Source organism: Trachinotus anak, unplaced genomic scaffold (assembly GCF_046630095.1).
Source record: "Trachinotus anak isolate AG129_WGS33_773 ecotype Australia unplaced genomic scaffold, CSIRO_AGI_Tana_v1 ptg000011l, whole genome shotgun sequence".
Lineage (NCBI taxonomy): Eukaryota > Metazoa > Chordata > Actinopteri > Carangiformes > Carangidae > Trachinotus > Trachinotus anak.
Genome location: NW_027273862.1, coordinates 28,672,372 through 28,685,548, shown reverse-complemented (window position 1 = coordinate 28,685,548; position 13,177 = coordinate 28,672,372). Strand labels below are relative to the sequence as shown.

Here is a 13,177-nt window from a genome sequence, read left to right as displayed (position 1 = left end):
CTTGATAATGGATCATCATGAGACATAACGTTACTCACATTATCTGTGGTCCAAAGCCTCTGAAAACACCGAGCCTGAAACGCGGATCCTCTCTGTCAGTTACTGTCGGAATAGATTCCTGTCTTCCTGCGGTCAGATTCCTCCGTGGCGCTCCAGAGAAACGATGCAGTGTTATGGAGCCCGGTCAGACCACCAGCCCCGATTTTACGCGTCTGTGACACAAACCCTCCGGAGCCGACGGGGCTCTCTGCCGCCTGCTCTACAGGATGCGACCGAGAACAAACAGCGGAGTGTCTTACCGTCCTGCAGCGGTGAGGATGGAGCGGAGGGAGGGGCGGGGATGCTGCTGCTGCCGCTGGGCTGCGGATGAGGATGAGGATGAGGATGATGGCAGGATCGGCCTGGTACAGCTCAACACCTACACTGAGCTATCTGGTGGCTCATGCTGCGTTCAGGAACTCGTCGTACACTCGTGTTGCAAAGTGATTCGGCAGCATTCACGTAAATCGGGAAAACGCAATACATAACAATGATCTTTAATCCAGGGCTGTGGCCAGGACTTTAGGTCATGAGTCCCTCAACGCACCACTCAGAACCCCAGAAACGTAAAATATCCCCAAATTTGTTTTTGATATTTTAGGCTGTTTGTGAAGTGTTCAGGCTTTATTTCTCAGTCTCCTGAAGTCTCCTGCAGGCTGCCAGAAATAAACTCACAGGTTGATGCCTTATTTAGCCTATTTACTATTTTGTTTTCCAAAAATTGATACACATTTTTTTTACTTTATATATATATATATATATATATATATATATTTTTTTTTTAATTATTATTTTTATCTTCAAAAACTGAGATAGTTGGATAAAAGTTATATTTTGGTTTATAAAGGATCAAACATAAAGCTCTTGTGGTAACGAGACAGCAGAGATGAAGCAACAATATCATCCCACTGGAGAGTCGTTATAATATTCTTTAACCTCTGGTTTGGTCTCCACCAACTCCTGAGAAAAATATCTGGCCTTTTAGCAGCTGGATGCTCCATTTCTTCATAAGATCAGGGGCGTATTAGAGTTTTTCTTAAAACAGCCGCCTGCTGCTGCTAGAAGCAGGATTTGTCTGAATCTAAATGTAAATGGGCTGTAAAGCCAAAACTTTGAGTAAAAGAGGCTAAAAAGAGTCCGTAGAGTTACATGAAGTTGGTGAAGAAGTTCGATGCTGATGTGAAAAATGTGCGCGGTGACATTATGTGAGAAAACATGAAGTTTGACAGCAGTAAAAACAGAGAGGCCAGATGTTCACAGTGAGTGATCTCCAAACTGAAGAAAGTTTAAAGCTGAAGATTTTTCAGATAATAAAATGGAAAAACAAACCGTCACTGTCTGCTGTTTGGAGAATGCTCAATACAGTAAAATCATTTGCAGTAAATGTGATAAAACATGTAAAACACTTTAGCTTTAAAACATTTGTTTCTTTCTTCTGTCAGATTTTCTCTTTCAGAAACATGAAATGCTCTACAATGTTAACCTCTTTACAGTCTGTAGCTCAATCCCAAATACCAAGTTTACTGGGTAGATGGATGATGTATGTAAGTAGTTTAGTTTATCTAGACTCATAACGTTGGATATTATTGCTTGGAAGGAAGCAAATGGATTATCTGCTCTGGGGAGGGACTTCTCAAACAGCTGTGACTCAAACAGCAGCTGCTGGGTGGGACAGAGACAAACTAAAATAGACGCTAAGCTCTGTTAGCTTGACCCACTATAAACCATGAATCATAACATTTGACTAATAGAGAGAGAGAGAGAGAGAGAGAGATGCCAACTCATAGAGATGGATGTCACTGTTTCATTTACCCTTAAAATGTCTAGGCAGACAATGTCTATCTCTTTGTCCCTTAAACACAATTTCAGCTTTTTGGGTCACACAGAAAATGATTTTCTTTGATACAGAAATATCTCACAAAGGTGGGAAGAAAAACTTGTGACAGCTCAAGATGACGAGACTGTCATTTATCAACTTTAAGACTGCAGTGAGCGAAAGAAAGCTTCAACCTCCGGGTCCCCTTCAGATTACACAAAAGACAAAGTGGGACAGTTTTCATCAGAGAAAATACTTATAATTAAAAGTCTTTCAGCTTTAAGCAGCCAAATATATATAGATATAGTATAACACTACTTAGATAACACCTTTTCATTTTAGGAAGTGTGAAAAGTAAGAGCAAGATCTTCATATGTTTGTGTAGGTTTACTCTTTAATTAAACATCCCCTCCAATGAAGATCAAGATTCTCACCTTGTTAATGTCCATATGATGATTTTTATATAATACAACATTTCATGAGTGAAATAATCAGTCAACACCATGACTGAGTGTTTCCACCGTGAACTGCAGTGAACCAGTGAATGAAAAACAGATTCAGACGTCATAGAACCTGAGGAACCAATCCTGTCAACTTGTGGGGACGGGGGGCGGGGCTATAAAAACATGAAACTTTGTAAGTACAGAGAGCCAGAGTTAGCATTAGCACAACCACTAACACTGTGTCAGCCACTGCCAGTTACAAGCTAACAAACAACATAAACAAATAAAAGATGCTAACTTTGCTAACGGTTCTGATCCGTCTGCTAGCCTCTGATTCTGGTCTCAACAGACTCCTCCTCTGAGTCTGGGTCTGACTGAGTCTCTCTGATGTTGATGCTCTCCGCTCTTTCACCTGGAGACCTGCAGCGAGCAGGTGGTGGGCGGGGCCTGAAAATTTCTCATTTTCCTTTTTTGTCACTTTTTATGTGGGATAACCAGGTTGAACCAAATATTAATCATAGCAGAGTATTTTTCTTACTTTAAAACATCCTGGTTGCTCTTCTGGTCATGGTTGTTTTGTTATTGTAAATGCAAAAAGCCTGTTAGTGAAACCAAAGTGCATCATATCCTCTCTGTTGTAGCAGCACTAATGCAGCATCATCTCAGATGACCGGCAGTCACCTCTAAATGTCAGACAGCTGTTAGCTGCGCAGCTCGGTGCTCGGCCTGCCGCGCCCTTCTCTCCAGACGCGCTGCTTTTCTCTCCCCTGAATGTCTCCCCAGAACCCCCCCCCCACCGCCTTACATCACTCTCAATTCTCTCACTCATGGAAGGAAACACACACACGCTCACACACAGACACACACACACAGACACACACAGACTAATTTGTTTCTGAGAGGGTTGTTAAGAATTACCACCATGACTGGCTGAGACTCTATTCTCTGTGCCCTGTGCAGCATCAGTAGCTGTATTCTTACTGAGCCTGAGCTGTAAATACTCTCTGACCATGTGTGGTATTATAAGAATGTTACATTTCTCCAATACATTGGTTTATAATACAATCCCTGCAGAACTAACAGCCAAATATTCCCATCAGCTTCAAATGTTAATGCTAACATGCAAAACCGAGATGAAGAACATTATTCCTTCTAAAGACCAGCATGTTAGCGTTGCCATTTTGAGCATTAATGTATCAGCAGGAGTGTTTACATGTACAGTAGCTCACAGTGCTGCCTCACAGAGAGTGTTGCTGTGGACTCTAAGCTTTGTTTGACCTTAGAAGGCATCCTGTGGAGTTTACTGCTAAGTTATGTTTACATTCAGAATGTGTCTCCTCCAGGCCTTACAGTGAATTCATTTCCTTCCTGGATTATTTTGAATATTTTAAGCTATGCATTGTTTATCTACATCTTTTTCCTAGATTGCAGTCTTTTTCTTACTTTATTGGTGCTTTGCTACATTTCTTTGCATGTCACTGCCACCAACTGTCCATCACCTTAAAAGTGTTTCCTGCAAATTTAATCACATCAGATCTGATTTGCTTAGTCGCCAGATGACATGTTGAAGGAGAATGGTAAAAGTGCAGCTACTCTCACCATTTTTGTTAAAGGTCCCATATTATATAAAGGTAGATGTCCATGTGTTTGTGATCATAAAGCAGGTCTAGGTTCTATATTAATACTGTGAAAGTATCAAAGCCTCAGTCCACAGAGAAATGCACACAGCCTGTATTCAGAAACTGAGCCTTAAAACCAGCCGTCAGGACTTCTGGAACTTTGTGATGTCACAACAAAGCAGTCATCACCTGCAGCTATGCCCCAAGCCCCGCCCACTATCCAGATTTGCAGGAATTAGCTTCTCTGAGTGTTTTCCTGAAATCTGCTATATTTTTATTGGATCTCTCAGAAAACAGTCAGTCAATCAGAAGAGAGGATCAGAGCCTCTAGAAATTAAAGTTGGTTTTACCCCAAATAAGATGACAAATATATATTTGCACTAATGATTACTTATCCTGTCCCCATCATCATCTGTACACACTGTAAATGGAGGTGGACAAAATAGAAAGAAATGCTTCAGTGCGATACATTTTTCATCCACCTCTAATCACAACTTCAAAAAATCCTCCCTGACCACATTTCTTCAATATAAGTGAGTTTCTAAAAGACTGATTTTATGGCCAGGGACTATATAGATGTACCTAATGGAGTGGTAATTCAGTGTATTCGTCCTCCGCCCCAAGGTCATAACAAACATCCCTACAGACTCTTCCTTCACAGTGCAGTTCACGTTACAGTAATTTGACTGTCTTTTATTGCATTCGTGTGTTATCTCTCACACACACACACACACATACCCACACATACGTCTGTGGGTGTGTGTGTATGTGTTGTCAGGTCCAGATGAAAGACGCAGAGGCAGGGACCCTCCCTCTTGATGTACAGCCCTGCCTACAGAGATGCTGAGGGACCGATCAATAACGGCTGCTGAATTATTAATCAGCACACGTCCTCCTAAACCATACCCCGGACAAACGCCGTTCACCACGCCTGGACATTTTTAGGGTGTGCGATTACATTTTTAACGACACAGACTGCACATCATCCCCGTAGATTATGTTCTGGACTTTCATGTTAATTAATTTCCTGCTCACTGGTGTGACCTGTAGGTATTGTTTTTCAGAGCAGGCCGCTGTGATTCACTGTATATTTGAGCCCCTCTCGGACAGAGATCAATAAGGAAGCAGATCAGTGTCAGCCGTGCACGTGCAGTGCAGGACAGAAACTCACAACAGGCACTTCTGTGGGGTCAGCATTGTAACCAAAATCCCCCAGGGAGGGGAAACACTGTAAAGAACATAGAGGAGAGGACAAAAAAATGACATTACATGACGTGTAAGTGCAGTGAATAATGTTGTAATGTAACTGTCACACACAGGAAGTACATGCGCTGACACAGCAGTGTTACATTACTGCCCACTCAGGATCCATCCACCTCCATTACTCCGTGAATATCATTTGCTCTGCCCTGTTTTGCTTCTGTCTCCCTGGCAGCATATCTGTTGTGTGTACGTGAGGGGAATGAAGCAGCAGATATTATTACACCTGTGTCCACTGCATGTGTGTGTGTGTGTGTGTGTGTGTGAGAGAGAGAGAGAGAGAAGGGTCTTTAATAATGCTGCTCAGCTCTCCTGACAGCCTCTTCTGTGGAGCAGCCATCACTCATCTCTGCCTGTGCCTGTCAGGTTCAGCCTGCTGTTGTGTCCGTCACACTGTGTGAACACCCACTCAGCCTCAGGGTGTGGGTTTGTAGTGTGTCACACATGTTGTGAACACTCTGCTGTACCGGGGACATGAATCCTTCTCTAAATTTCATGTGTAGATCAGAGTTTAATGTAAAATGTGGATTTGATTGGAGATGTGCAACATATCTCACCAACTATCAGACGCATTGTTGTGCAGTTTTGTGGATGTTCATGGTCCCTGGAGGATGAATCCTATTGGCTCGTGATCTCTTGACTGTTCATATAGCAGCACCGGCAGATTTCCAATCTGGGTTAGGGTTAGGGTTTATCCTCAGCTGTACTTTGTTTCACTCGTTTAGTATTAATACACCAGTTTGCCGACCTGAATAACCACGCTGGTCGTTTTTTCTCAACCCTCTGTTACAACCCATAGGATTGTCTCCTGAAATAGAGCACCTACAGAGGCAGATGCACCGGACCTTGTTGTTGTCATGGTTACAATAATAAACATCTGCACTGTATTGAGAGCTGCATACCTGCCTTCATCACCATGGTAACTACAATAATGGGCATGCTGGCTCCTCAACATTAGACGATCTTTGTTGTCATGGTAACAATAATAACAACGAACGGTCATGGATAACAGAAACAACATAAGCTGCTCCTGTCACATGGGAATCGAACACCGCTCTCCTGGGTCATCTTCATCCATCCACCCCAACCTCCTCCTGACATGGACTTTATTGCGCCATAAACTACGTCACCGCACTTTTCCCTTTGCTCCTGTCATCATTACTACGACCACTAGATGTCGCCTAGCAACAAAACCTAGTAACCATAGTAACCTGCTGACAGATGACCTGTGGGCTCGTTTTTACAGGACAGTCTCAAAAAAAAAAAAAAGAAATTGACTGGTTACTGGTTACTAACCTGCCCTGACTCCAACTCACATCTATACAACTGAACTGCAACAGTAAATATGTTTTGAAGGAAACTGAATTGTGACAGAATTATGTTTTCTGTTAACATAACAATTTGCAAATACATTGATACACATACGGCATCTCTTCAGTGAGTTTACTTACATTTAACCAAAATTAGAAAGAAAAAAAAATCTTGCCTCTGAACATAAACCAGCTGGTGATTTTGTGGCCACCACAGTGTAACTGGAAACAGTTAATATTATATGAACATGATTAATAGAAGTCATGTTTTTCCAGTATTACTATCACAAAGTAATCAGTGTATCAGAAAATAATAAAGCTGGTGTCCAAGGTGGTAACAGTGTTTGATGGTCATCACACAACTTACCTGCCTGGAATTATTTACAGTATTTGGGTAAAAGTATTTTGTTCAGTCATCACAATTCCAGAGGGACAATAGGCAGTAATTATTGCTCAGCCCGATCAATAACAGTGACCAGAGGCTCGATGTGTTGACATGCTGGTGAATTCAAAGCTCAGAAATGCTCAGATTGTGTTGATGTTTGTGCGTTGGAACCTGTGCGATAGGATCCACTGAGCTTTACTGCCCACTATTGACTGCATCTCCCCTGAGGGGCTTGTGACGCAGCCAGGTTTTCTTTATTAGCTATCAGTCTGCAGTGTGGGTCCACCGAGCCTGTATTAATTGCACCGTGTGGGCGACAGCTGCATTCATGGAAACCATTACTGCCGCCCTAATCCTCATCCTCCTCCCACTCTTCCTCCTCCTCCTCTCCTGGGATAAAACATGATCTTTCATGTTGCCAGACTGTCCCTGTGCCTCATCAGTCAATCAGGATGTGAGCAGAGGCGATGCCGAGGGCCAAGACACTAATGAACATGAAGTGATGGATGCGCTGATTGTCTGTGTGTCATACTGTATCGGTTTCAACGTGACATAACAGACGCAACAGTGCGTCAATACAGCACGACTCCTCGGGGAGCTGGAAAGAGGCCGCGAAGGGTTTAACTTGACAGGAAACGAAAGAGAAAAGAGGTCGGGACGTTTAGGAGCTGCTGAGGAAGACGACGAGTGTTTCGCCTTTTGGTCATTAGAGTCATGATGTGATACACAACTTGTAGCCAAAAAAATCAGCATCTGCCCAGAAGCCCCAGACCTCCAGGAAACACAAAACCCCAAAGCTCACTACGTATCATTTGGATAATTTGATTATCTGTAAATTTGTCAGAATTTTGCACAACTAAAGTAAAATACCATCTATGTCCGGCCCTGCATCCTCCATCCTGTGGCCCCAGTCTTGTAGAGTGGGGCCACAAGTGTGTGGATGGGACATCCATTAAAACATGTTTAAAAAATGCCCACAGAAAAAAAGCAATATTATATAATATTATATATTGAAGTCAACACTTTATTTTGAATGTTTTCACTGCTTTATTTTGCCGTCAAACATCCCTTCATTTGGAAATCATTGTTTCAACTGTTGAACTACGACTACTACTACTACACCTACACTTAGCTCGGACTCAAACAGCTGATCTGCACAGTAATACATCTAATATTAATATTTTCATTAATACATCTGAAAATTATTCTTAATTAATTGACTGTTCAGTGTAGAACATGTGAGAAAATAGTGGAAAAAAATATTAACAAATTCAGCAACAGTCAAAAACCCAAAGAGTTCATTGCGGCTGCCCGTTCATTTTCTGTAAATGATTGAATCAGTTAATCAACCAATCGTTGCAGCTTCACAGACCTGGTTGGTGTCTGGGTGTTTGTGTACAGAGGGGGTCAGCAGGGGACCCTTCAGGAGGTTAATCCGGCCATGCCAGTGTAATCTATTTCTGATACAGTCCTACATTTCCCAGAATACCCTTCAACAGTGCCCACAGACAGGATGTGAAGTGCAGTGACACTTACAGAGTGGTTCAGAGTGATGTCTTTAGAAACAAGCCAAATAAACCAGAATGAGTAACATCAAATCCTAGAGATGTTATAAATTGTTAAAACACCTTCATGTCACCAGACTCCACCTCTTTATCTTTAACCGCCTCACTGTTGAATCCCATCACGCTCACCCTCAGCCCACCCCCCCGTCTCAGCTCTTAAACCCTCCTGACCCTACATTGTGTTTCTTGTTATCTGTCTTGTGGCTGTGTTGGGCCGCGTTAGGGTGTGTTTGCACACACTGGTTGCAGAGAGGTGGAGCGAGGCCCTCAGGATGGCTGGGAGACCCCGAGGGCACTGGCTGTCCTTCAGCACATATGCCACCCATCAGGGAGGTCATGGCTGCTTTTCACACGGGCATCTGAGGGCTCAAGCGTGGAGGGAAACGCTGGCACTGAATCGTGTTATGTTCCTACAACACACACTTTTACTCTAATGAGACGCTGTCACTCCAGCTTAAGAACTGATCCCACTTGAAAGCAGTGGCGTGGCTCAGGCAAGGAAGCTTTTCTGTCCGTTATGATCTTTTTCTGCCCTGGATCCAAATCTGTCTCCGCGCTGACGAGCTCGACAGCTTCTCTAAAGTCTATTTTAAGATCTTTGTACAAATTTTAATCGATGATCTTAGAGTTGAAGGAGAAGTCAAACACCATAAATCTCAGATCATTTATACAGCTAATGCTGATGAACGACTGATCTTTCACCTGATTACATTCTGTACTGTAAGTGGAAGCCACTTGATCCCGTTTGATCACAGGAGCCTGTCACCCTGACTTCTATAGGCCGTATAGATCCTCCTTTGTGTTCTCTGTGTGTGAGGCTGTCGGCCATGATGACTGTGCACTCCTCCACCAGCTGCATATTAGCATTCGGGGCACAGACAAGGAGGAGCTTTACTACTACAGGCAGGCAAGACAATCCTGCAAAGATCTCGTGGATGCTGTGAGAGGTTTTTCTGAAAGGTAAACACAAGTCGGGGGTGAATTTCTAAACCCCTCTGAGCATCACTATCACGAGGAGAGCCACTGGAGGACGCCTCAAAAGGACTGACCTTCAATTCGAGGGTGGGGGGACCCATTTTACTGCCTGGATCTGATCAATTTTCCAATGTGACCTTTGCATTTCCAGCAAGTTGTCTTGTCTTCCTTCATCCTCTAACATCAGAACTGAGAGCTAATGCGTTTCCGGCTCAACAGAGCTCCAATCAGGCTTATGTACAACACAGAGACCAGTGCAGCATAAAAACACATTATTTCCTGGAAGAACTGGGTGAAACCTTTTAATAGGGATGACAAGCATATTTTTTATTGGCTGCTCTCCTCAGAAGAGCGTGCCTCGGCGCCTTTAGCTCCACAATTACTGAGCTATTACTCTCTCCACATTCAGTGCACCCTCTCCCCCGCCCCCTGACACAAACATTGATTAGTGTCTCGGTTCACTCATTTTTACTTAAACCACTGATGTCAATAAGAGCCCGGCAAGTGTAATTCTGCAATTTTGCAAACACAGCCTGAGGAAAGCAGCACAACAAATCATGAAACAGCTGATGTCTCCCAGAATGTAATATTCTCTAATATCCTCTACTTTCCTCTTACTTTAAAAAGAAAAGGCCGTCACCCTCCTGCACTGGGTGACATGTTCCTTCATTGGCATGAACACACACACACTGTAGTTCATTGTGACTACATACACCATGCTGCTGCCAGAGATTTACTGCAGAAAGTCCGCCACTGAAAATAGTCCCCAACAAATTTATCAGAGTAAGGTAAAGGTAAAAGTTTTGGTCTTTTCATGGGATTTTTTGACATTAAGAAAATATATATATATATATTAACACCAGCCTCATCCTGCCAAATCATTCCCTGGAATCAAAGTCTTGCTCCTTTTTTTGGAAACAAAATAAGACTTAAAAAAAAAAACTTCACTGCTGAGATCGGCCCCGTCAAACTGAGTGTTACTGTACCTGCTCATCTCCCTCTGGTCTGAACCAGATTTGACCCAGCATCCCTGAAGGCACATTCAGTTTTCCGTAAACCTTTATTTAACCACTGTACAGCTGTGCAGGTTATTCATGTCATTTATGCCATCATTTATTTTGGCTGTAGAAAAGATTAGTCAAGTGAAAACCCAGGTGTGATCCCCACAAGCTTCCTGAACACCTGAGATCAGCTCATTTAAATCCGGGCTTAAAACGTCACTATTTCCTGCAGCTCACCAATAAATTACTCACATAACATCTTTTTAATCTTGTCCCATGTTTGCATTTACTTGTCTTTAATGTCTTTTTATCACTGCAGCACTTCTTTTTAAATCTTTATATGACTTGTTTGAATATTTTCATTTATTCAGATTTGTTTTTATTGTTTTTTATGCTATTTCAATGTCATTTTAATGTTCTATTTTTAATGTATTCCCATCCCTCTGTAAAGCTTGTCTCTGAATGGTGCTACATAAATCAACTTGCCTTGATCCAGATTGAGACTAAATTAGATCCAACTGGGGCTGAGACCAAGTCAAAAATCAGTTTATAAACATGTTTTGAACCATGTTAGCAGCAGGGCTCTCAGAATGAGTGTAGCCCAGTCCACCACTCTGATGCAGACAGAAATATTTCATCAGATGAATTGCTATGAAATTTTAATCAGACATTTAAAGTCTTCTAGAGGGTGAAACCTTCTGACTTTAGTGATGCTCTGACTTTGCCTCTGCTGCCACCATGAGGTTGACAGTTGTGGTTTTCAGTGAAATGTCTCAATAATTATTTGCGTGTCTGAAAATGGCTGATGAGCCTGTAGCTTTTCATCAGGTCAGTGTGTCCAGTTTGTTCGGTTTATGACCAAATACCCGAAACTGAAGACATTCCCATCAGCCCCAGCTGCACCGTGTGTTGACCACCTACTACTTTGTGTGAACGTTAGCTACAATAAACTAAAGAGATGCACAAGGTAAACATTGCACCTGGTAAATGCTAGGATGTTAGGATTTAGCTCAAAGCTTCACAGTATTGCTGTTGTTGCAAATATAAAAAGTTCTTGCATCCACAGAGATGCAGATTGTTCTGATCTCTCCATCGTGACTTAAAACATAACAACTTGCACTGTTTCGTTTAAAAGCCTTCTTTTCTGCTGGGAAGAAAATAAAGCACATGAACACCACACAGGCAGGAATTGGCAGAGGACGACTGTTATCATGGCATGATAAATTGTGATATAATATTTAGATGAATCAGATAGAATGGACTCTATAGTGTACAGTAATGCTGTTTTCTGGAACCCAGCGATGCATTGGTAATCTCTAACATCATATTAAATTACTCAGATGGCAAAATCTGGACAGGCTGATATGATCCACACACTGTCTAGGCAAATCCTGCACATTACTGAAATACAATATAGCTGGTGTGTGTGTGTGTGTGTGTGTGTGTGTGTGTGTGTGTGTTACTGCAGCAGTCTGCTGGTGATCCTGAGGGACACGCTGTGTTTGCTTTAGGCTGCTGCACACATCTCTATATTCATGTGCTGCTTCCAGCTCTGTGTTTACCCACAGAGGCTGCTGCAAAGAGTCTGAACACGGCAGCTGATGAGATTCAGTCAGAGGCACCATGAACAGTTTGGAACCAGAAATCAAAGACATGAAGAGAAAGAGGAATCAATAGCATCAATACCGACTTTCTGCGCTAGAAATGGATTTAAGCCTCAAAAGCTCCCCCCTCACTGAGTTTACATGCACAACCAACCAATAAATCAGATTAAAGCAAGAAATCAGAGAAAAGGTTTACATGCACCACAATAACCTGGTTCCTGTGAGGCATACATGCAGCAGGTCAGTAGTAACCAGAATCTTTGCTTCACCCTTCCCTTATTTTTGATATACAGTGGTTTCAGAAAGTATTCAGACCCCTTCACTTTTTTCACACTTATTCTGCGTCGTCGATTTGATACTGAAGAGATAAAATTGACATTTTTGCCCATAAATCTGCACTCAACAGTCCATAATGGGTCAAAGTCAACAAAGTTTTGCAAATTTATTAAAAATGAAAAACTGAAATCTCCAGTCTACAAAAGTATTCAGACCCTTTGCGTTGGCTCCAAAGTGTGGTCACATGCATCCTGTTTATTTTACGTATACTTGAGATGTGTACAGAACATAATCCCCCTGTAGCAACTTGAATTGGATGTGCACAGTTTAGATTCACAGCCGTATGTTAGAAGTGTATCTCCGACAGATGACAGTGCTGCTGTTTTTTAGGTTTTGTTTTTAGCTTCTGTAGCAAGTTCTTCTGACTGCTCTTTACCAACAGCCTTCAATTTAGCTGTAAACTGACCTGTTTAACTCATTGTCAGCTTCTCTTTGAGCTTGCATTGGATTACTTGAACAAAAAGGTGTCCCGTGAGTAAAGATCATTCAACACTGCAGAAACACTGCTGTCACAGCAACTCTTTACCTCCCCAATACCTTTGTAATGTAAATGCACGCACGTAAAAAACTCCATTAGAAACCCTGTAAGTCCTGCACATGACAAGAACTCTCTCCTCTCGTACAGTAATCTCTCACTCCAGTTACAGATATCAGGCTTCTTGTCAACATGATGTTTAGAAATAAGATTAGTGCAGGAAGCAGACAGTAACCACATTACCTGAGTGAACTAAGATATTTTTAAAATAGGAAATGCAAAAGGACGGTATCAGCTGCATAAGAACAGATTTAACAGATTTAACTCATATTGGATTAAGTTATAAAGT

At 42.2% G+C, this 13,177-nt stretch overlaps 1 protein-coding gene across 3 annotated transcripts in view; it reads right to left on the bottom strand.

Annotated features, from left to right (window-relative positions):
- The window catches only part of map1aa (microtubule-associated protein 1Aa), a 41,839-nt gene that overhangs the window by 23,845 nt on the left and 4,817 nt on the right, over positions 1-13,177 (bottom strand). Inside the window, exon 1 of one of the 3 annotated variants that reach the window (XM_071489639.1) lies at positions 300-452. The exons of 1 other annotated variant lie outside the window; for it this stretch is intronic. The gene's annotated coding sequence lies outside the window, so the exon portion shown is untranslated. Of the gene's footprint in view, positions 1-38; positions 453-13,177 lie in introns of those variants that run through there. One more of the 3 variants, XM_071489638.1, reaches the window with a different exon arrangement.